This window comes from Symphalangus syndactylus, chromosome 13 (assembly GCF_028878055.3).
Source record: "Symphalangus syndactylus isolate Jambi chromosome 13, NHGRI_mSymSyn1-v2.1_pri, whole genome shotgun sequence".
NCBI classification, from domain to species: Eukaryota; Metazoa; Chordata; class Mammalia; order Primates; family Hylobatidae; genus Symphalangus; species Symphalangus syndactylus.
This window is the reverse complement of record NC_072435.2, coordinates 48,290,402-48,303,173: the sequence shown is the minus strand read 5'-3', so window position 1 is coordinate 48,303,173 and position 12,772 is coordinate 48,290,402.

Below are 12,772 nucleotides of genomic sequence, written 5' to 3'. Positions count from 1 at the left end.
TTTCCCCTCGGCTCCTCTGCAGATGAACCAGGACTTACCTGAAGGTACCAAGTGAACTTCAAGGAAAAGTCCAATTCTCAGATGCTGGATGTCTTCCAAAAATGAAGCAAATTGGTAACTTAGTAGCTGAGTCAACTATTCCTGTTAGATGGTCAACATTGTTTTTTTATTTTAGTAGTTTTAAGTGGCAACTCTAGTGTGTGAGAAAATGAATGCGACAGCTGAATTTGTAGAAAGCTGCTTTGACTCTTGGGCTCCTTCATAAGCCCTGGAACTAAACAAAAGTCTAGTGAATACAGGGAAGCTCCCTTCTTTTTCTCCATATTTACCCCTCACCTCAACCATAATTTCACAGGTTCCTTTTTCCACATTTAAGGTGGTTGATAATAAAGTGGGAATGTACGGGATTCTCTTTAATCCTGAATTAGCAATCCAAAAATTAGAATTTGTTGCATTTCTAGAACTAAGGTCAGGGTTCCTGAGCAGGTACTCAAGCAGACATAAAGACAAAACTTCCATTTTATTTCAGAAGAGCCTCCATAATCCCATGCGTTAATTCCCATCATAAATCATCTCATCTCATCTATCTATCTTTCATCTATCATCTATCTATCTGTCATCTGTTATCCATCTATCATATATCGATAATTCGTCTATCATTCATCTGTCTATAATCCATCTATTTATCATCTATGTATCATATATCGATCATCTATCATCTATCATATATTGATCATCCATCCGTCATCTATCATTCATCTATCATCTATCATTCATCTATCACCCATCTACCATTCATCTATCACCTATCATCTATCATATATCAATCATCCATCTATCATCTATTATTCATCTATCGATCATCTATCATTCATCTGTTTATCATCTATCATATATTGATCATTTATCTATCTATCATGTATCAATCATGCATCTATCATTTATCTATTTATCATCTATCATATATTGATCATTCATCTATCATGTATCAATCATTCATCTATCATTTATCTATCTATACCTATCATCTGTCATTCATCTATCATCTATCATATATTGATCATTCATCTATCACCTATCTATATATCATCTATCAATTTATTATCTGTCTCTCTCTCTGTCTCTCTCTCTCTCTCTCCTCTATTAGTACTGTTTCTTTGGAGAACCCCTAGTACATATACTCTTTTTCCTGGCTCTTTGAGTATAAGGTGATTTGCTAGGGTTAAGAATGTAGCCTCCTGGTAGGTTGCAGTGAGTTGAGATCACACCACTGCACTCCAGCATGGGTGAAAGAGCGAGACTTCATCAAAAAAACAAAAAAGAATGTAGCCTCCTGTAACCACTAGCTCATTCCTTATTTAAATGGGTCCTCCCCACCCTCCCAGAGCACCACACTTTTTGTCAATTGATCATTTGTCTTGATATACTTGACAAATGTCATTGTCATGCATGAAACACCTCCATAGCCAATAGTATGTGTACTAAAAATAACTCTTCTTCCCCTTCCACTCAAAAGAGAAGAATTCTAATATAATGGTTATATATAAGGAACATTTTAAATCTGAGTTTACTTTTTAAATTATATTAAAACATTCACAATGTGCAACACTTTATTTTTTGTAACAGATTGTTTGTGAGGCACCCTTACCCCAAAATAGGACAGTCCATTGTGTCCTATCTAACCCAAAGATCAAAATGAGAGAAATATACTTCAGCAAAAAGAACCATAGTCAATGAATGCTGTTTGTTCATATAAGGAAGTTTTTTTCTGATTATTTTACTCTAGGGTGTAAAAACTCCTCAACCAAAATCGGTCTGTACTGGAATACAGTCTGTCATGTTTAAGTCATAGCAGCTGAGCCAGGACTATATTCTTCACTACATCAAGTAGGATGAAGGAGCTCCAGAAATACTTTTGAAGCAGGAATTTAAAGTGCAGATAAGATGGCTACCATTTAAGTGATATTTAAGTTTCTCCCTTATGAGGCTTGCAAGGCCCTTTGGAATCTGACCTCTACATCCTTCCTTTCCAACATCATTTCTCATCATTTCCCCTCTCCCCTCCTCTAACAACCTCCATTCATCCGCATCATGCACTTCAGCTATTCTGAACTTCCCTCCTGAAACCAGCCACTCACAGAGCAACACTTTTCAAATCCTGGCTCTACCTGTGTAACCTGAGGCAGGTTTCCAAATTCTGTGTGTCCCAGTTTCCTCATCCTCATTCCTAAATTTGGAAAAATAACACTCAAGTCATAGGGTCATTGTAAAGATCAAATGAGATTACAACTACTCATGTGAAATTCTTAGCATAGTACCTTTCATTTAGGATATGCCCCCAAAATACTGGTGGTTTTTAACAGTGTTGATGTGTCTGCTCATAACACTCACTCCCCTCCTCACCTCCTTTTGTATACTTAGTTCCTATGCATCTTTCAAACATCAGCTTAAATAGGAAGCCTTTTCCCAAATGACCCCTCCCTACCTAGGTGAATATTCCTCCAGTTTGTATGACCGTAATCCCTGCACATCCCGTATCAAAGGACTTAACATCATTTGCTGTTATCTCTTGTATGTTGTTCATGTTTTTTCATTATATTGAAAGCTCCTTGAAGACAAGTGCTACATGTATTGGGATCCCCATTTCATCTCTATCCCCTACATATTATGCCCTCTATGTTTGTTGAAAAAAAATGAATGAATAAAACTCAGCTGGCAAGGGAAAGTTACTTTGGCTTTCATTTAGATTTTGGGTTTTTTGCTTTATTTTCAACATAGTCATGAGCTCTTCTGCTAAAAGATAAAATCTAGACACGTTAAATTTCACAGAGTTTAATTAAGCAAAGAACAATTCACTAATGGCACAGTCCCTGAAACAGAATAGATTCAGAGAGAGTCCAGCACTAGATGGTCAAAGATTTATGGACAGAAAAAAGGAAAATATGCAGAAAACAGAAGTGAAGTACAGAAACAGTAGGATTGCTTCCAGCTTGGCATTTGCCTTACTTAAACATAGTTTTCAAAGTTGGCTGCCTTGGATTGGCTGAAACTCAGTGATTGGTACAAGAGTAGGTGACAGCCTGTTTACACGTCTAATTAACTTACATTGCACTATGTACAAAGAAACCTTTAGGCTGAACTTAAAATTGTAAAATTGTTTAGCTGTGGGCTAAACTTAATGTCACATTTCTAGATCGTGTTCAATTAGCTAACCATAGGCGTCACTTCTCTTCTACCCTCCAAAACCGCTAATGCTGCTGCAAAAGAGAACTTCCAGCAGCTGTTTACCTGGGAACAAGCTGAAAAATTATTTGAAATGGAAGCCACTAGAATTGTAAACACTTCTGTCATCTTTCTCCTTTGTGTGCCTCTGCAGATAAGGCTACTCCAGTGCCCCCAGATTTGGACCTTAAGCTCTGCAGTTTCCTGTTATAACCAATTTGCTATTTGCATTACCAAAGTATATTTAGTATATTTTATTTGAAAAAAGAAAGAAAGTTAGAAAATATTGACAGTATTAAATAACATAAATTCTTTGTTTAAATTTGTCATATTTAATTTTTGAAAGCTAAATAACTAAAATCTCATTTCTACTAAATTATTCTTTTTTTCATCCTAAGGCTAAATGTGAGATCTAACATTTTAAAAAATTTTGTGTTTTTGTTTCAAAACACATGACAAAGCACAAAAGCATTTTTATCAGGATTAAAGTAATTTATGGAAATTCTAACTCTACAACTATGTAAGTGATTATCTAGTTATATTACAACATTATGTTGTTTTACTATCCATCAAGATTGTGTGTTAAGTGCTTTCCTTGTCTCTATCATAAAGTTACTCATATACATAGTAAGCAATTATAGGTATAATGCTTACAACTGTAATGATGAATAATAAATAAGGACATTTGTTAAACCCTAGATATTCATTTATTTATTCAGGCAATATTTATTACATATCAGATACTGTGCTAAGCAATGAGTATATCATGATGAACAAAGAAATGGGACTGGACTCTTGGAACAAGATGAAAGCATTACAGGAATAAGCCTAAAACACATTTATATATTTATAATTATAAATCACAATAAAACCTACAAAGAAAAAAAAGACACTAAAAGAGATCATAGCAGAGGGAATCGAATTTAGATTGGAATGCTAGGAAAGTCTTTCCAAGGATATGATATTGTAAATTAAGCTAAAAAGAATGAAAACCAATTCTACACAAACTATTCCAGAAAATAAAAGAGGAGGGAAACAGTGTGTGAAAATCATTCAGTAAGGCCAGCACTCTACTGACACCCAAACCAGACAAAGATACTACAAGAAAGAAAGCAAGGAAAGGAAACTCCCAATAATATTCCTCATAAAATAGGAGGCATAGTATCGAAATTGATGTGAAAATCCTCAAGAAAATGTGATCAAGCTGAATTCAGGAATAAAAAGAAGATAACATGCTATGATTAAATATATCAGGAAATGTAAATCTGGTTGAACATTTTAAAATCAATAGATGTAATTTACCATATTAACAAATGAAAGCAGAAAACCATATAATCATCTCACAAGATGTAGAAAAAATGTTTGACAAAATTTAATATCCACTCATGATAAAATCTCTCAGCATAGAGGGATAGTGGAGAACTTCCTCAACTTGATAGTGAGCATCTCTGAAATACTTCCAGCTAACTTCTCAGTTAGTAAGGAAAGACTGAATGCTTTCCCTCTGAATGTGAGAACAAAGCAAGGATGTCCTCTCTCACCACTTATATTCAAGATTTTGCTCGAGGTCCTTGTCAGTGCAGTAAAAGGAAAAAAATACAATAAAGGCATCCAGATTGGAATAAATTGAATAAAACCAAAATTGTTTTTATTTTTAGTTAGCATGATTGCTTGTGGAGAAAAATCTCAAAGAACTTAACAAAAACTTAGTAGAACTAATAAGCAATACTATCAAGAGTGAAAGAAACAAGGTCAAGTTTATTTTGTATACTGTATTTCTGTATTTCTATTTTATTTCTGTATGGCAGCAATGAACAGTTGGAAATTAAAATTTTAAAACAGCATCAAAAACATAAAATTCTTAGCTATAAATCTAACAAAACATATCCAGATTCTGTGCCAAAAACTGTAAATCTCTATTTAAAAAATCAAAGAAGAGCTGAATAGAGAGCTACATCATGTCTATTGTTGGAAAATTCAATAGAATTAAGATACAAATTTCCTCAAAGTGATCTGGATGCAACACAATTCCATTCCAATCTAAGCAGACATTTTCTTTTGAAATCCACAAGCTGTTTCTAAATTCACATGAAAATTCATAAGAATAAAAAAGCCAAAATACTTCTGAAAGAACAAATTTAGAAGACTCCTACTATCTGATTCAGGATTTATTATAACAGAGTGTAATTCTGGTGAAAAGACAGACATGTAGGTTAATGGACTAGAATAAATACTAGAAATACAGTAACTATACATAGGCAATTAATTTCACAAAAATGCAAAATGCAATTCAATAGAGAAAGTATAGGTTTTTAACAAATGGTGCTGGAACAATTAGACATCTGTATGTAAAAAAAAGAGTTTTAATTCATATCTTGTATCATATACCAAAACTAAAATAGATCGTATTCATAAATATAAAACTATAAAACACATAGAAGAGAACCTACAATAAAAATCTTTGTGACCTTAACTTAGACAAAAATTTCTGGGACATCATACCAAAAATATGATCCATAAAATTATGATAAATTAGACATTATCATAATTTAAAATTTTTTCTCCAAAAGATACTGTTAGAATAAAAACACAAACCAGAAACTTGGAGAAAACATTTCCATGGCAAAACACATATCTAATAAAGGGCTTGTATCCAGAATACATAAAGACCTCTTGAGCTCAATAATAAGGAAACAAATAATTTTATAAAAATACATAGGCAACAGATTTGAGTATAGAGTTCAACAAAGAAGATATAAGGATGGCAAAACTCATAATAAGATGTTGAACATCAGGTGTCATTGGAGAAATTAAAGCCACAATGAGATACCATTACATTCTATTAAAAGAGCCTAAATTTTAAAAAAGATTAAAAAATGAGAGCACCAGCCAGGCGCAGTGGCTCACACCTGTAATCCCAGCACTTTGGGAGTCCAAGGCAGGTGGATCACTTGAGGTCAGGAGTTTGAGACCAGCCTGGCCAACATGGTGAAACGCTGTCTCTACCAAAAATATAAAAATTAGCCAGGCGGGGTGGCAGACACCTGTAATCGCAGCTACTCAGGAGGCCAAGGCAGAAGAATCGCTTGAACCTGGGAGGAGGAGGCTGCAGTGAGTGCAGATTATACCACTGCACAACAGCTTGGGCGACAGAGTGAGACTCCATCTCAAAAAAAAAAAAAAATGATGAGACCACCAAGTTCTTAACAGGGTATAGTGCACCTGGAACACTCAAACATTGCTGGTGGAATACAAAATGGAACAGCCATTTTGAAAAACATTTTAGCAGTTTCTTATAAATTTGTTTATTATTAGTAGTAGTATTATTGGGATAGGGTCTTACTCTGTCACACAGGCTGGAGTGCAGTGGTGTGATCACAGCTGAATCCAGCCTTGACCTCCTGGGCTCAAGCTTCCTCATGCCTTAGCCTCTAGAGTAGCTGAGACTACAGGCACTTGCCACCACACCCAGCTAAGTTTCTTAAAAATTAAACACACTTTAGCGTAAGACACAGCAATTTTACTGCTAGGTATTTATCCTGGAGAAATGAACGTATTATGTCCACATACAAACCTATAAGCAAATACATACATAATGAGTTTATTCATAATATCAAAAACTGGAAACAAATGCCTTTCAACTGGTAAATAGATAAATTGTGGTGCATCTGTGCAATGAAATTATACTCAGAAATAAAAAGAACTACCAATACCCACAACAATCTGGATGAATCTCAAATGTGTAACACTTAGTGAAAGAAACCAGATTCAAAAATTTATATACTTGTTTAATCACATTTACATGTCACTCTGGAAGAAATCTTTGTTTGGCAAGGGCTGGGAATGGAGTGAGGGGTTAATTAGAAATACATGCAAAGTGGCCTGGTGCGATGGCTTACGCCTGTAATCCAGCACTTTGGGAGGTCGAGGCCAGCAGAACACTTGAGGTTAGGTGTTCAAGACAGCCTGGCTAACATGGGGAAAGCCCATCTCTACTAAAAGTACAAATAATTAGCCAGGCTCAAGCAATCCTCCTGCCTCCACCTCCCAAAGTGCTAGGATTACAGGTGTGAACCACCATGCCTGGCCCTTCTGTTCTTATTTCTAGCAAAGCTAAAGTCATCCACCTTTGACGTCTCTACTTTCTCTCCTTCCAGTCTCTCCAGGAAGTTGCTCTTGACCTCCACCCAACAGCACAGCCTGTTGTTGATTCAATGTCTCCCATCCAACATGGCTGTGGCCCCAGCCATCCTCCCAGCCTCCGCCTTGGTAGATACTATCTCTGCCCTTAGTTCTCATGCCCTAATTAATACCCGGGCTGTGGGTGCTAAGAGGTACTCAGCTCCTCCCAGCTCAGAATCCAGTGACAAAGCTCCTTTATGTTAACAGGGCAACTTCTTCCAAATCCCTGGGCTGCTGTGTATGACTGCTGGAGTGAACGTCCTCATGTACTCCACCACTTACTGTGCTGTCGTTCAGAGGTCTTGGCATTGATGATGACTGAGGGAATCATAAAAATGTTAAATGAAGGCCAGCCATTGTGGCTCATGCCTGTAATCCCAGCACTTTGGGAGGCCGAGGCAGAAGGATCACTTGAGCCCAGAGTTCAAGACCAGCCTGGGTAACATAGTGAGAACCTGTCTCTACAGACTTTTTTTTCTTTTTTTTAGCTGGGCTGGTGGTGCATGCCTGTAGTTCCAGCTACTCAGGAGTCTGAGGTGGAAGGATTACCTGAGCCCAGGAAGTCAAGGCTGCAGTGAGCCATGATCCTGCCACTGCACTCCAGCCTGGGTAATAAAAACTAGCCTGTCTCAAAATACCAAACAAATAACAAAAAAATGCAAAATGAAGAAAGAGTCGTCTCAGGAGCACAGTTCTCTGTGTGTGTGAGAAATGTTACATATATAATATATGTAGAGAGATAGAGACTCACAGAGAGAGAAAACAAGTCTAAAGCAGAGGCTAGAAGCCCAAGGAACCGATTGCAATGAGATGCCACTAAATACCCGTTAAAAATAATTCAGTCATGATGGCTCACACCTGTAATCCTAGCAATTTGGGAGGCCCAGGCAAGAGGACCACTTGAGCCCAGGAGTTCAAGACCAGCCTGGGCAACATGAGATCCCATCTCTACAAAATTTTTAAAAGTGCCGGAAGTCCTAGCTACTCAGGAGGCTGAGGTGGAAGGATTCCTTTGAGCCCAGGAGTTTAAGGTTACAGTGAGCTCTGATCATGTCACTGCACTCTAGCCTTGGCAACAGAGCCAGACCCTGATTCTAGAAAAAAACAAAAACCAAAAAAAAATCAGATTTAAGGCCCACAAGAGCAAATGTTGGTGACAATAGGAAGCATCTGGAACCCTCATAGGTGGCTGATGGGGATGCAAAAATCATACAGTCATTTTGGAAAATAGTTTGACATTTTTAATACCATTTTAAATTCTTTAAATGAGGTGAAATATTCACCCCACTAATACAGGTATTTGCAGGCACATGATGGGCTTAAGACATTAAAGTTGAATCTGAGCTTCCATAATAAAATAAAGTTCCAGCAAGGCCAATATAAGAAAAAAAGTGGAGTCTATAAGGGAAATAATTATTCTTGCTGACTTGATTCAAATTCTCTGGCTAAGTATAATAAGACTAAAACTTATTTTGCAAATGAGTTTGTCCTATGATTTGTCTTTAGTGAAAATGGGACTAAAGAGAGAAAAATTCTGTGTCAGAATAAACTCTAGTACACCTGTAATTAGTTTCTGTTTTTACCTGATTTTTTTTTCTATTTTTATTATTTTTTACAGTTTGGACTAAATTCTAAAACTTCCCTGGCTACAAGTCTCAAAAATATTTTTTTTCCTTTTTTTATTTCTTTTTTCAGATTTCAAATAACTAAAACCTAAGTTGTGCTTTCTTAAAGCCCTGCAAACTGAAGCCAGACAAACTTAAACTTCAAAAAAAAAAGAAAACAACTTATTTAAATACATAAACTACTTTTATACCTGCCTATTGATGTAAAGACTTCAGAGTAATATGATCTATATTGATTTTCCAAAATTATTCTTTTTTTTGTTTGTATTGTTTTTCTTTCTTCCTTTCCCTCCTTCTCTTTGAAGGATGTGAGACTTCACAACCTGCTAAAAATGATCTTTCCTAATAATGTGGGACCTACCCTTCTAGGAATAAACTGTTCTAGCCATGAGACCAGGAAAAATCTGAAACCAATGACTTATGTTTTTCTAAAATGCTTTCTCTGAAAGATTTTAAAAAGAAAAGGGAAGAAATATGAAAGGAAAATGAATCTCTGGACCCCCAAATCACCAAGCCAAAAGGAAAAGCCAATCTGGGAACTTGCCTCCCATTCTATTTCCAAATAAGATAACTATGAAGATAAAAAAGCTACATACAACCCTCACAATTTGCCCACAAAAAAAGTCCCTTTGTACAAAGGACAGACAGAGCTCAAAAACTACCCCTCTGCTCAACTGAGACAAATGCATATCTGATTGCTTTCTTCGCCCTATTGTTTCACTAAGACAGGCTAACGCATAAGTGACTATCCCTGTAAATTACACATTCAGTGAAAGGCTAATTAGAAACTAAAAATAAATAAATAAATAAATAAAAAATGCAGCCATTTGTCCTTTAGCTACCTATGACCTGGAAGCTACCACCCAGGTTCACGTTGTCCCACCTTTCTGGACAATGTACATGTTACATATATTGATTGATGTCTCCTGTCTCCCTAAAATGTATAAAACCAAGCTGTGCCCCAACCACCTTGGTCACATGTTGTCAGGACCTCCTGAGGCTGTGTCACATGTGTGTCCTTAACCATGGCAAAATAAACTTTCTAAATTGAGACCTGTCTCAGATACTTTTGAATTCACACTACTAATCACAGGTAGAATTTAAAATTCTTAACATAGAAACAAACAAAAGAACTAGTTATACTGAGAAAAATTAATAAAAGTGTGCTCAAATTTTCTGACAGAATTATGGGTAAATCTAACTAGATTACATCCGTTTTAAGTAAATAAGAAAAAAAAAAAACGTAATTACGAAGGAGCTTTTACCTTCGGGAAATCAAAAAGCCACTTTTGACCAGTTGTTTGACCCCCTACAGGTACACACCCCGGTCCGCAGCCACCTGCCAGGCCGTCCTGTCCCGGTACCAGGAGGGCGGGATCCCTGCGGTCTGGGATTGGGGTTCGGGATCTGGCCCTGCGCGGTGGCCTTGGTTCGCGCCCGCCCTGCCGGGGTCCCCAGCTCGAGGGACCGAGCAGGTACCGGACGGGCTGGCAGCCAGCCACGCAGGGTGCTGTAGAGGAGGGTTGGGCCGGGTGTCGGGGGCTCGGATTCAGAGCCATCTTTGCCATGGGGCCGGCTGGGGCAGGCTTCCCGCTCTGGGAAATTCGCCCCGGCTGTCCCTGCCAGTGGCTGTCGTGGGCGGCCCCGCCTTGGAGCCCCGGCCACAGAGCCGCGCGGGACTGGAGAGCTGCGGGTGGGGAGGGACCAGCGGGCGGAGGAGGGGCGGCCCTGTAGGCGACGCGGGGACTGGAAAGGGCGCCTGGGTGGGAAAAGGCGCTGGCGGGTGATCGTCCCCACCAGGCCAGCCCGCGGGTTCTGCTGCCGCCCCTCCCCGAAATTCACGGCCAGAGAGGGTGCACTGGTGTATGTGGCGCCTGGAGCCTCAGGGTCCCCACCCAAGTGCGAGGGAGCCCGGCCCAGGGGAGTCCACAGTCCCGGCCCCAGACCCCAGGTCCTGGCCAGATTGGCCAGTCAGAGGCTGGAATCTTGAGGGCGGATGTGAGGGTGTCAGCTAAGACCAGCCCCTGCCCGGCAGTGGCCAGCATAACGCGGTGACACTCTCTGGAGGCCCCACTGCCTGTCAAGCCCGCTGGGCTCCTTAGATCCGTCTGCCCCTAGAAGTGCGCACCGAACGCCCGGCAGAGGGAGCGGGTCCGTGGGGCTGCTGGCGGTCAAGGTCCTTGGAGATGAGGAGGGTCTTCTAGGAGGGGCCCCGGGGGCCACAGAAGGGCAGGGGAGTGTGCGCCGAGCCCACCTTGCAAAGGCTCTCTGGTCCCCGAGGGGCGGCACCTTCGGCCTCCGGCCAAGTCGCCGAGCGCTCCTAGTGCTGCCTGCCCGGCACCTGCGCTCCAGACTCCAGGCTGCCAAAGAGGAAGCCCGCCCCCTGGGAACGGGCCACTCTCAGATTGGGCGAGGGAAGCACAGACACCCCGACCCCCAGCCTGGCAGCCACACACAGGGAGGTCGTCACCTGATGAGTGCAGGGGGCGCTTGAGGGAGGACTGGTGGCCCTGCGGGCCTGAATTATTGACAAGTGAATGAGCTGGGAATGAAGTCACCTGGGGCCGGGAGGGAGGGGCGGGATGGTTGGAGGGCTGTGAATGCCTGGACCTCTGGGGTTCCAGGCTGCCGGTGGCCCAGCCAGGCTCCCGGTGTCCTCCTCCAACCTCAGTTTCCTCACCTGTCCCAGAGGACGAATATGGCAGGGCTGTTTTGATGATTAGGCCGGATAATCTTGGTAAACGTTTATTAGCCTGCCTGGTCTGGATATTACTTTTTCTGACTTTGTTAAGAAACTTTGCTGCCCGATGTCTGCCCCTGGAAAGTGGGCTGGGGAGGCAGGAAGGCAGGACTCTCACCCTTGGCTTCAGAGTCCCTTCCGCGTGCCCCGCCCCCACCACCCCCTTAGGCTCAATGAAAGCACAAAGCTGGCAAAAGTCCCCTACCCAAGACAGCTGCAGAGTCCAGAACCAGAAGATCTTGTTTTCTGACCCAAGGGCCTTTTCTTATCCGAAAATCTCTTTGAGTGGTCAGCTTCAGACAGGAGTCTGAATTTGATTGTTTTTCTCTAGGGTTGACCCAAGGCCCTTATGATGAAGTGTTGCTCTACCCCCATTCCACCCCTTTTCCTGCCCTAGTGCATTGGAGTTCTTAAATGTAGTGACCTGGAATTGGGGGCGAGGTTCCCCAGGCAGGGCATATTGCCTTCCTCAGCAGGCTGGCCTGGCCTTGGCCTGATAAAAATCAGTCCTAGGGCAAAAGACCCAGGGCAGGGAGGCCTCTCACCACCCCCCACTTTCACGTGCTGCAGCCATTTGATGGGCTGTCATGACCTCTCAGGGTCCCCTAGCCTGCAGGATGCAATTTTGACTTTTTGTGGGGGAAACTGAGGCGCAAAGCTAGTGAGTGAAACAATTAGAAAGACTCTGAGACTGGGAAACACTCCCCAGGCCCAAAGTCCCTACAGGACTCAACCCCTTTTGGGTTGCACCAGTGGTTGGCACGTATAGCCTGGTTGTCATCTGTACCTTTCTGGGGGTGAGGGTGGGTGTTCTGGCAGGACAAGGTCTATGACCCACGGGGTAGAGAGACATTGTCCCCTTTCCCTGGCCTTGGGCAGAGCAAGAGTTCTGTTCTCTAATGTATGTAAGGACCAGTGCCTGTGTGAGTGGAGGTGGAACCCCTTTTTTCTTGATTAAATAAAACCTTTCCTGGGGCTGCTTAGGGGATTCTGGGGCTTGTGT